Source organism: Phoca vitulina, unplaced genomic scaffold, assembly GCF_004348235.1.
Source record: "Phoca vitulina isolate PV1807 unplaced genomic scaffold, GSC_HSeal_1.0 scaffold6, whole genome shotgun sequence".
Classification (NCBI taxonomy): Eukaryota; Metazoa; Chordata; class Mammalia; order Carnivora; family Phocidae; genus Phoca; species Phoca vitulina.
Genome location: NW_022589709.1, coordinates 59,355,677 through 59,366,383, shown reverse-complemented (window position 1 = coordinate 59,366,383; position 10,707 = coordinate 59,355,677). Strand labels below are relative to the sequence as shown.

General features: G+C 42.6%; 1 pseudogene; it reads left to right on the top strand.

The window, feature by feature from the left end:
- Positions 1 to 1,725: 1,725 nt before the first annotated feature.
- On the top strand, positions 1,726 to 10,033 carry LOC116632025 (annotated as a pseudogene).
- The last annotated feature ends 674 nt before the right edge of the window (positions 10,034 to 10,707 follow it).

Genomic DNA, 10,707 nt, shown 5'->3' with positions numbered 1-10,707 from the left:
ACTGGGCCAAATATATCTCCAGAACCTCATAAATTCTGATCAGCAACTCCAACCCCAGGCACACTGTATTGCCCCTGATTCACAGAAGCCCAAGCCATAAACTAGCCTTTGCTGATGTCAGAATCTCCCAAGAGTTTTGAAAAACACAGATGCCTGCCCCAATCCCAACCCTGGAAGTCTGTATTTTTAATTTGCCTGGGTGATTCTGATGATAACCCCAGTTTGAGAAGTTCTGATTTTAGCAACTACCAAACATCCTTATCTGCTCTTCCCATGTCTTGGAACTGTGTTATCTTTTCTGAACTACATAAACCTGCTGCTATTTCTCCTAAACCCAGTTTGTTGTTGACTCTGGTTACTATGAACTCCAAAAAGGTCATAGGAATCAAGCTGCTGATTATGACTTAGGAACCTTCCTCCATATCCCCATTCCCTTGGGCCCAAGAGACAGAAAAGATACCATATTTGAGCCAAAGAAATATAAGCAAGAGAGCACCACGGTTGCTGAATCAGTAGCTTCTAGTGTCGAACAATGGATGAGTTCAAAAGATTCAAAGGTCTGAGACTCCAGTGGTGATCAAAAGAAGATAAAAACGTCCTTCTCATTGCCAAGGCAATCTAACATGAGGCAGCACTGAGTGTACTGGTGAAGTTCGTAATACAACCCTAGTGAGACCTTTGCTTTGTAAGAGAAAGGGAGAAAGGAAAGAAAACAGAAAGACGGTGACAAGCCTCGACGTGACTGAAACACATCAGTAGGGAATTCGAGTTTGCGGGTATTTTTGAGGGGTGCCAATTCCGCTCACTGGACCAGAACTCCAGCTCTATTTCCATTCACCCCCAGGTGCCAAGGGCTTTCTTACACCCAGTTCGCTGTTTAACATGTGCCTAATAAACCAGACTACAAGTGCAGGCTGGGGAGCTGGGGCACCGCGCTGCAGGGCGCCAGAAGGGGCTCCTTCAAGACTGGCCACAAGGCCAAGTTTGCGTGAGCATCCGCTCTAAGTGGCAACGCTGCGAGGGCAAGATGGAGGCGCCCCACACCCCATCTGCTCCTGCGCACTCCTCTCAGCATTTCCTTCTGAGCAGAGCCCAGGAGCTTCCCACTTGAAACGCTTCAAGTCTTCCTCCTGCTTTTGCCTAGCCTCACCCAGGATTCTTTTCAGAACATTTTACAAGGCCGTTCCTTTTTTTTTTTTTTTAGATTTTTTATTTATTTATTTGACAGAGAGAGATATAGTGAGAGAGGGAACACAAGCAGGGGGAGTGGGAGAGGGAGAAGCAGGCTCCCCGCGGAGCAGGGAGCCCGATGTGGGGCTCGATCCCAGGACCTGAGCCGAAGGCAGACGCTTAACGACTGAGCCACCGAGGCGCCCCTACAAGGCCATTCCTAACAGGGATATATTTCACCGCCAGGTACCTCTACTGACATCTCAGTCTCCCGGAGTCCTTTGATCACTCTCTCCTCCTCAAGAGCACAGACAACCTTTTATACAAATTTTCTCACACTGTGTGAGAACTTTCTCCAAGGAAAAGTGAGCTCTCGGCCAATGTCTTCCCACCACGGTGACAGGAGACTTTAAGAGCGTGCTAGTCGGTTCGCGACCACTAAGCAAGCAGTATACAGAGTCGCAGGCCGAAGAGAACCGGCCCCGGCGGGCGGGAGGCTGGCGACGCCGAGCAGGTGGCGCGCCTGCGGCTGAGGGGCCGGCCTGCGGGCTGCGCATGCGCCATCTGCGCCGCACAGCGATCCGGGCGGCGGCGCGGCGTGGCGGCCCGGATTGCGCCCCCGTGACGGCGCCGCGGCTCGCAGTCGCGCTTGGGGCACCCTCTTGTGTCACCTCGATCAGAGTGCTTTCCAGGGATTAGTTCTGAGTTCGTAATTAATCAGCACTTTCTGCCTTTCTCAGGGTGACGTCATGTGCTCAGAGATAAATCGGGTTCCTCTCTCAAAGCTCCTGCCGGAGCAGGATCCTGTGTCCCGGAGGCTGTCCCAGGGCCCCCGCCCGACCCAGGCAGCCACCGCCAAATCCGCCCCGTGGTCCCTGGAGCGCCGGGTGCCCGGCCATGGCGCCCCTGTCACTGCTTTTGCTCACTGGTTAAATGCAAAAGCTCAAGGTTTTCTTTTTCATAATTATAAAAGGAGGACATCCTCAATTAAAAGGTGGAAAGTTACAAAGAGAAAAGGAATCACCCAAAGCCTCATTCTCAGGGCTCGGTCTGTTAATTCTGAAGCATTTGTGTCCAGTCTTTTTTTTCAACATATTTTTAGGTTTTAAGCATTGCTCAGCTGCAGTCATGTTATACATTATTTTGTATCCTACCTTTTTAAATTTAATATTGTGGCAGAAACATGTTATGTACTTTTAGCAAACATTGCTTTAAAAGCTCATAAAGAGTTCCCTTAGTGGATGTACCATCAGTTACTTAAATATAATTTCAGTTTATAGGCATCTAGTACGTCTCTAATTTTTACTGATATATGGTAGTGGGTAGACCATCTCTGCACCTTGGGGGTTTGGGGGTTGTTGGTTGGTGGAGCATACAAGCCCTACTTAAGAATTTCAACCAGTGTTATGTTCAGGAGTGACAGAAACTTGGAAACTTCTGCTCCTTTCCATAAGACTGATGGTAGAGAGTTAGGATAGAGGGCTGATGGGGCAGAGCAGTAGGATGAGCTTTTGTGCCTGTGAAGTGGGACGTCACAGGCTTTGCAATGGAGGTGGAGGTTAGTAGCAGAGGAGGATGCATCTCTTACTAGGGTGAGAAAGAGAGATCAAGGAAAAACAGTAACCAGGCACTTAAAAGAAAAACTCTCAGGCACCCGGGGGGCTCAGTCAGTTAAGCATCTGCCTTCGGCTCAGGTCATGATCCCGGGGTCCTGGGATCGAGCCCTGCATTGGGCTCCCTGCTCAGTGGGGAGCCTGTATCTCCCTCTGCCTGCAGCTCCCCCTGCTTGTCCTCTATCTCTCCCTCTCTGTCAAATAAATAAGATTTTTTTTAAAAAGAAAAACTCTCCATGAAGATAAGTGGCTTATGATTTTTAGAACACTGATGTTGAACATTCAGTTTTAATTCTGTTAGTCACAAGCTCCAATGTAGTATTTGGGAAAACTCTTCTTTCTCTCATTAAAAAAAAATCAGAAATTCAGAGAAAGAACTGGTCTAAGTGAAGGAAGAGTAACACCACTTAATGTATTTTCTGCCTTGCTGTGATCTGCCCCTCTGTAAAGACAGATTGGTATGTTTTTGTAAGATTCCAGATAACCTAGGATAAATGGAGCCAATGAGCTCTCCGATACTTTTCTATGAGCTCCTGCATCTACCTACTTCTATTAATCTCCTGCAGGTCACCTTGACTGAAAGTTGTGGTAGTAGATAGAGATGGTGGGAGAAAGGCTGGTGGTTAGAGAATACGTTCAAGCTCCAGCGCCTTTTTTTCCAGAAGATCTTACACATACTGTTGTTTGTTAGTCTGCTTAGTAAAGGGCATGCAAGGCTAGTAGTTATGTGAATACCAAAACACGATAGGTCCCTGGTGTGCTTAGAATTGTGATTGTCTGTAACCCAAGGGATAAGCAGGAACAGCCAGCTCTTGGCATCTCCCTCTGCATCTCTCTCTTTGCTTGGTCTGTGGAGGCTTTCCCTTTATGAGAGAAAATGTGGCACAAACTGTCTCTAGTCGAGCCAGTTGTCTCAATGCTATCTGTGTGGAAAGCTAGACTGACCAACTGGCAACGTCTTCTGTCTTGTTTTAAATGCACACCCAAAGCAGGCCATTTGTGTAATAGGCATATACTTTGCAAAGTAGCTGTCAATTCTTGACCCATCTGAGAACTAGCAGTGAAGCAGTGATGTAACTTCAGAAGGACAGAGACAGGCCATGGTGGCTTTCTTTTCCCTCTGGATCCAGAAGAGATGCCTGCCCTTCTCCCTGTCCCCTTTGCAGAGCAGCTTTCTCTACTGACAGTGCAGCCATCCTCCTCCTTCTAACCCACTTGCCCCGCCTCTGTGGTCTCCACTTAGGGGACAGGTCACATCTCCGCAGGGTGATATTTGCTCTAGGAGTAGAAGAAAGCCAGTCTTCTGAGGGTGATACTCCAGACCTGGCTGCCAACAACAAACCGACCAGCTCCCAGATCTCCAAATCTGCTCCTTTTTTTAGTACCCAGGGATTCTCACAGTTCCCATTTCTGGAGTATGGTTTTCTTTTTGCTATCCAGCTCTCGTAGGATGGGGAAAAGCCAGCTCCAGTCTCATCATGTCCACTGAGGTCAGTCCCACCCGGGCTGGTCTCTCAGCATCTCTTTCTCCAAGTCACAACATTCTCCAGGCACTTGCTAACCCTGCTGTGTTCTGCTGTTAAAAGGTCACCTGCTTTTTGAATTCTTTCCACTCTCCTCCCAGTTATTTGTGATAGCCTCTTAGAAGCTTAAAAATAACATTTATTTCCCCAGTGGTTTTGTATATTTCCATTTGGCAAACTTTATTTTGTTCCATGTGTTTCTAAGGGAACAGAAACCAAAATGGTTTATATCCTACTTCCTACAGTGGCCTGACTGATGTTTTCAGACTGGAATTGTCCTTCAGCCCAAAGTGGGTACACCCAACTATAAGCTGGGCCTTGATGAAGAAACTATATAAACTACAAAGACAATGGACATTGTTTGGCGGTTGGAAAATCTGCTTCATTGTACTTCCTTTAATCAAGCAGTGAATTTTTTAATAGAGAGATTCAAGCCACTTTGCATGGATATGATAACAATATAAAAGAGAGTTGCATTATAATCATGAACCATGACACTGTGTCCCATTGTTAAAATAAAACTGAGGGCAATGGAAGAAGTCAAAATGGAAGGCTGGAAGGGGTATACTGGGGGGCTTCCGGGGAAAGAAAATATGCAGGAAATGTTCTATTTGAAGATCTCAGTGATAGTTACATGAGTGTGTCTGTTTTGTGAAAATTCATTGAGCTCTATATTTATGATCACATTTTTCTGCATGTATATTCTACTTCAATATAAAGTCAACTTAAACAAACAAACTGACGGGTTTTGTTGAAATAGGTAGTTCAGGCAATGAAAGCAATTATTCATTCAACAAATAATGTTTTAGTGCCTACTCAGTACACAATGGTAAGCACTGAATTTATACAGATTATAGAAATGACTTAGTGGCCACAGAATGTGGCTTCAAGAAGCTTACAGTTAAGAGTCAGCTACAATATAAGTTAAAAGGGTTCAGTCCATGTACCAATGCTGGATTATTCATTTTGGCAAATGTACCAGAATAATGTAAGATGTGAACATTAGGGGACATGAGCTAAGGGGTATATAGGAATCCTCCAGACAATGTTTGCAACTTTTCTGTAAATCTAATCCTATTCTAAATTTAAATTTTTATTTAAAAAAATTTCAATGTCATTAGAATGACTATAAAGGAGATATTACTTTTGGACTAAGGGAATCAGAAATGACTTTGTAAGAGGGAAAAAAATGTGTGAACCAGGACTTAAAGGAAAAGCAGAATCATAATAAAGGAAATTGGGAAAGAAGTTTTCTAGACAAGGAAAAAAACAATACAAGAAACTGTGGAGTCAATAGCCATGGTACTGGAAACAACCTAAATGCCCATCAATGGATTAATTGATAACAAAGATAATATATAGAGAAATATTATTCATATATATTTTTATGAATAAATATTATTCATATATATGGTGAAATATTATTCAGCCACAATAAAGAAGGACATCCTACTGTTTTTGACAATGTGGATGGACTTTGAAGACATTATGCTAAGTGAAGTAAGTCAGAGAAAGACAAATACCATATGATCTCACTTATATATGGAATCTAAAAAAGTTGAACTTGGGGCGCCTGGCTGGCTCAGTAGGTAGAACTTCTGACTCTTGATCTCAGAGTCATGAGTTCAAACCCAGTGTTGGGGTTACATAGAGCTTACTTAAAAAATAAAAAATAAAAAGCTAAAAAAATTAAAAAGCAGAACTCACAGAAACAGAGTAGAATGGTGGTTACCAGGAGCTGGGCATGGGAAGTAGGAAATAGGGAGATATTGGTCAAAGAGTACAAACTTCCGGGTTTCAGATTCATTAGAAAATGAATACGTTCTGGGGATCTAATAGATAGCATGGTGATTACAGTTAATAATACTGTATTATATACTTGAAAGTTCCTAAGAGAGTAAATCTTGAATGTCCTCACCACAAAAAAACACAAAAATGGTAATTACGTGATGTGATGGAGGTGGTACCTAATCCTATGATGGGAATCATTTTACAATGTATAAAGGTATGATTCAATACATGATAATACACCTTAAATTTACACAGTGTTACATGTCAATTATAGAACTGGCAAAGAAACTGTGCACCAGCATGGTTTTGCCCAAATGGTGAGTTGGGAGCATGAAAAAAGTGGCAAAGTTGCACTGGAAGAGCAGAGGGCTTTATAAGCAGATCAGTAAGAGCCTTAAATTTTTAAAACTTACCAAATGCACAAAAAAATTAGCTCTGAATTTCTGTTAAAACCCATTATTTTTTTTAGTATTTATTTATTTATTTATTTGAGAGAGAGCACGAGTGGGGGGAGGGCGGGGTGCAGAAGGAGAGGGAGAAGCAGACTCCCCGCTGAGCAGGGAGCCTGAGGTGGGGCTCGATCCCAGGACCCCGAGATGGTGACCTGAGCTGAAGGCACGAAGGCAGACACTTAACCAACTGAGCCACCCAGGCGCGCCAAAATCCATTACTTTACAATGAGAGATGAATACATTAATTTGAAAACCAATAGAAATGAATATATTTAAATCACCTTTGTGTGTGTACGTCTACCACAAGCTAAAGGAATTAAGTTGCAACATTTACTAAGCAGTCACTATGTACCCAGCATTGTGATAAACGCCTTATGTCTACTAGCTTATTTACTCATCCTCAGATCCTTATGAAGCATCTGTTATGATTTCATTTTGCAAATAGAAAATTGAGAACTTGTTTCCAGCAAATACAAAAGAGTCATAAATATAAAAAATAGATACAGCCACCTGAGATCCTGTTTGTTTCCAACAAATGCAAAACTCACAAATGTCAAAAATAGATACAGTGCTTTGTGCCAGAATGTGCTTCAGTGGTCAAAATAGAACTCTGGGGTGAAAATATGTTTACATTCACATTTTATTTAAATGTATCTTTTAACTGAAAAGAGAGTCATCTGGGACTAATTTAAGTTCTTCAGGACCTAGTGGTCTTGATAAGTCCATTTATCAAGCATGTTTTATGGAATAATTCAGACAAGCGTGTTTGGCAAGCGGTCATTATCACACAGAGTACCAAAAACTGATAAAGTCTGGCCCACATAGACTAAATGGAGCACAGGAGAGCTGTTTTCCAGTTCAGTTGTAAACTCTTCTTCTGCAGAGTCAGAGACAACACAGCGAAGCTACATAAACTATAGGATGGACATCCCAGCTCTGAGCTGCGAATGTTACCAAATAGTTCCAAAGAAAATGAGAAGGATTTACCTTTCCTATCATGGGGTTTCTAGAAGCATTGCGACTTGCATGCAAAGCCAAGTTACTATGTATTTGAGAGTGATATGGCTCAATAGTTACTGTCATTTTTTTTCCCCTTACTTGTAAGACACAGTGAAAAACAAAATAGGTTTTAGTTTGGCTCTTAATAAATCTCAAATCATGCAGAAATAAAAAGTTCATCAAAGATCCATAGTTTCCATTGAGAATTTCCTTCCTTTGGTTTTGTTTTGTCGTTTTTTTTTTTTTTTTAGAAGATTTCCCCTCCCCACAATAAACCACAAAACAATTTTTCCCCTCTTTATATGTGTTGAAAGAGAATTAAATTCTTGAATGGTAATTGTGTTTTCCTTTAATTCCTGACAAAGTGTGTCCTATACCTGATAGCCACAAGGTAGGAAGGCAGCTGAGTTATTCAAAGAAGCATTCTGTTCCTGATCTTGCCATTCAATATCACAGGGTGTGATGAAAACTGGAACAAATATGGAAATCACAGAGGTGCCAGAACATTACATTTAAAAAATGGAATTATTTGAGTCAATCTGGAATGTCTGGTTCTTTTGGTTTAGGCCTCATGGGTAGCATTGTGCTTCAAAAACAACTTGAATTGGCTACCAGGATTCCAGAAGGGTAACATAATCTCGTACCTTTGTGGAGAGATGCTTATCTTTGTCTACTGTTAACAGAAAGAGGCTGGATTCTTCCACCTTTTCATGTTTCAAAATGAAAATTGCTCAAATAAGTTTCAAACCTGAACAGAATTTGGAAACAGGAATGGGAGGATGTAATTTCTCAGTTCTTTTCAGTTTGTGCTAGTCTTTGTTTGAAATAAATGCCCCAGCATGAATCAAATCCTTTATAGCTATAGAAATATGGGGCTTGGGAGAGGCTCATCCTCCCCACTTCCCCTTCTGTGATTTGGCAATCAGAGAGAAGTTCTGAGAGTTAGTAATCCTGAATACAAGGCTCAGACCTGAGAGGACACAGAGACACTTAAATGAGACCGAGGAGTGCTCACCTCCCCTTCTGAAAAATGCAGCCTGGAACCCGGTGACCTCCGCCCCCTGCCAGTGATGCTGCTACCCTTGCCAAGGCCTCCCCGGAGGGCTGTGACCACAGGGCAGGTCTCACTTCTCCCCTGTCACCAACACACAAAGTTGTAGGGGTGTTGTCCAACCACAATAAAGGGTTGGGGAAAACCAGAGGGAATTACAACACACGAAGGAAGGAATTTTAAGCTGTGTCATCCAACAAAGGGAAAAAAAATCCCCACCAAGTTAAGGGGACACACCCAAATTGCTAACCTTGTTGACTTCTTGTCGCAGAGTGCAATGAATCCCCAGGCACCTTTGGGACTCCGGAGTTTCTTCTTGTGGGGTTGGTCTAATTCCATCACTCCTCGGTGTAGAAGACACCTCCACGCCTGGTCTATCCCACCTGGAAGACTCTAACGGCTCCAGCAGGACAATCCACGATGCTTTGTAGGAATCTAGGGCCCAGTTCCTTTGAAAGCGTCACCTTCAGTCTAGGTTACAGACATACCTCCAAATTTTTCTACTTAGAATGTGCACGCATTCTCACACACATGCTTCTCAACATTTAATGTGCCTGTAAACCACCTAGGGTGGGGACTGAAGCTGCATTTCTTATAAGCTCCCAGGTAATGCTGCTGGTGTGGTCAGTGGCCCACATTCTGAATAGCAAGGATCTAATCAATATTCAATCCCTATTGGACTGTCTTCAGTTATCCCAAAATATCTTTGACAATTCTTTCTTTTTTAAATTCAGGATCCAATCAGGAATCATGCACTACAATTTGCTGTCATGTCTTTTTAGAAAGAGGATGTGAGCTTTTATTTGGCGGCTTACTTGGTTACACAAAGACCCAGTGAAAGTGTTAGCATTTCCCCTTGTGAGACCCTTCTCCGTTAAATGCGTAGACAAGGACCACACTCCTCACAGCCTCTGTGAGGGAGGGGCAGAGGGGAGAGTGATGTTTTCCATTACATGTGAAAGGAACCACCTGGGCCAGCGGTATCATGGCAACCGGGAACCCGGAACTCCCCTCCCCAGGAGTATGAAAGCAATGATGAGTCTTACAAAGTGTTGGATTTAACTGAGTGTGCAAGGAGACACCATTAGTAGCATCGAATGTTTGGCCACAGTTCCAGACCTATGGTAGAAAAATAACTCAGTGCCACCCAGATTGCAATGGGTGGAGTGACTGGCTGGTGTGCAGGAGTTTTGCTCCAGAAAGCTGGAAACTGCAGTAGGTGGTGGCTTTCTTCTTCTTCAGATTGCCAGTCACAGTGGCTATGTGCAGATTGACTGGAAGAGCGCTGAAAAAGATGGAAACAAGGCAAAAAAGATTAAGAAAGGAGCAAATAAGGCAGCACCTGAAATCAACAATACAAGTGAAGAAGCAACAGAATCTATCAAACAGAACATTGTGATATCCAGTGGATTTGTGGGAGGCCTTGCATCTTAAGGGTATGAATATTGTGTCACAGTGGAGTTGCCTGTAAGAAGAGAAATGGTGTCAACAAGCTGGTTTCTCAACATTACTCACCACCGGATTCTCCAGGGCAGCAAGAAACAGCCAGGGGGACAATACAAAACTCACAGCTTAGTGTTTTGCCATTGAAGTTTGGCAAACTAGTATCTGCTGTAAAAACAAGCTATATGGCATGTATACAATACTATTCCTGAGAAAAACATGGCTTTCATTATTTTTTAAAATTTGCATTTGTTTTTAAATTAGCCCATAAACTACTACCATTGGATGTAGATATATAAAGAAAAAAATGTGCTGGATATATTCCCCAGTGAAGTATTATATTTGTTTTGTTTTATTTAAATAAGATGTTCTTCATTTCGCTTTATAGTATATTGCTGCCAGTAATTAAAATTTTGTATTAGAGCTTCAACATTAAGGTTGGCTCTTTTTTTAAAGATATGTTTGCAATACACTGAAGAACTGTAATGCCCTTTGTGGAAGGACTTAGAAGTGATAGAATTATTAAAGATATTAAACAGACTTAACACCAGAAAAAAAAGAAAGAAAGAAAAGAAAGGAACCACCTGGAGTTGATACTGTAATGGTTAGGTTGGGGTGTGTGTGTGTGTGTGTGTGTGTGTGTGTGTGTGTGTGTGTGTGTGTGT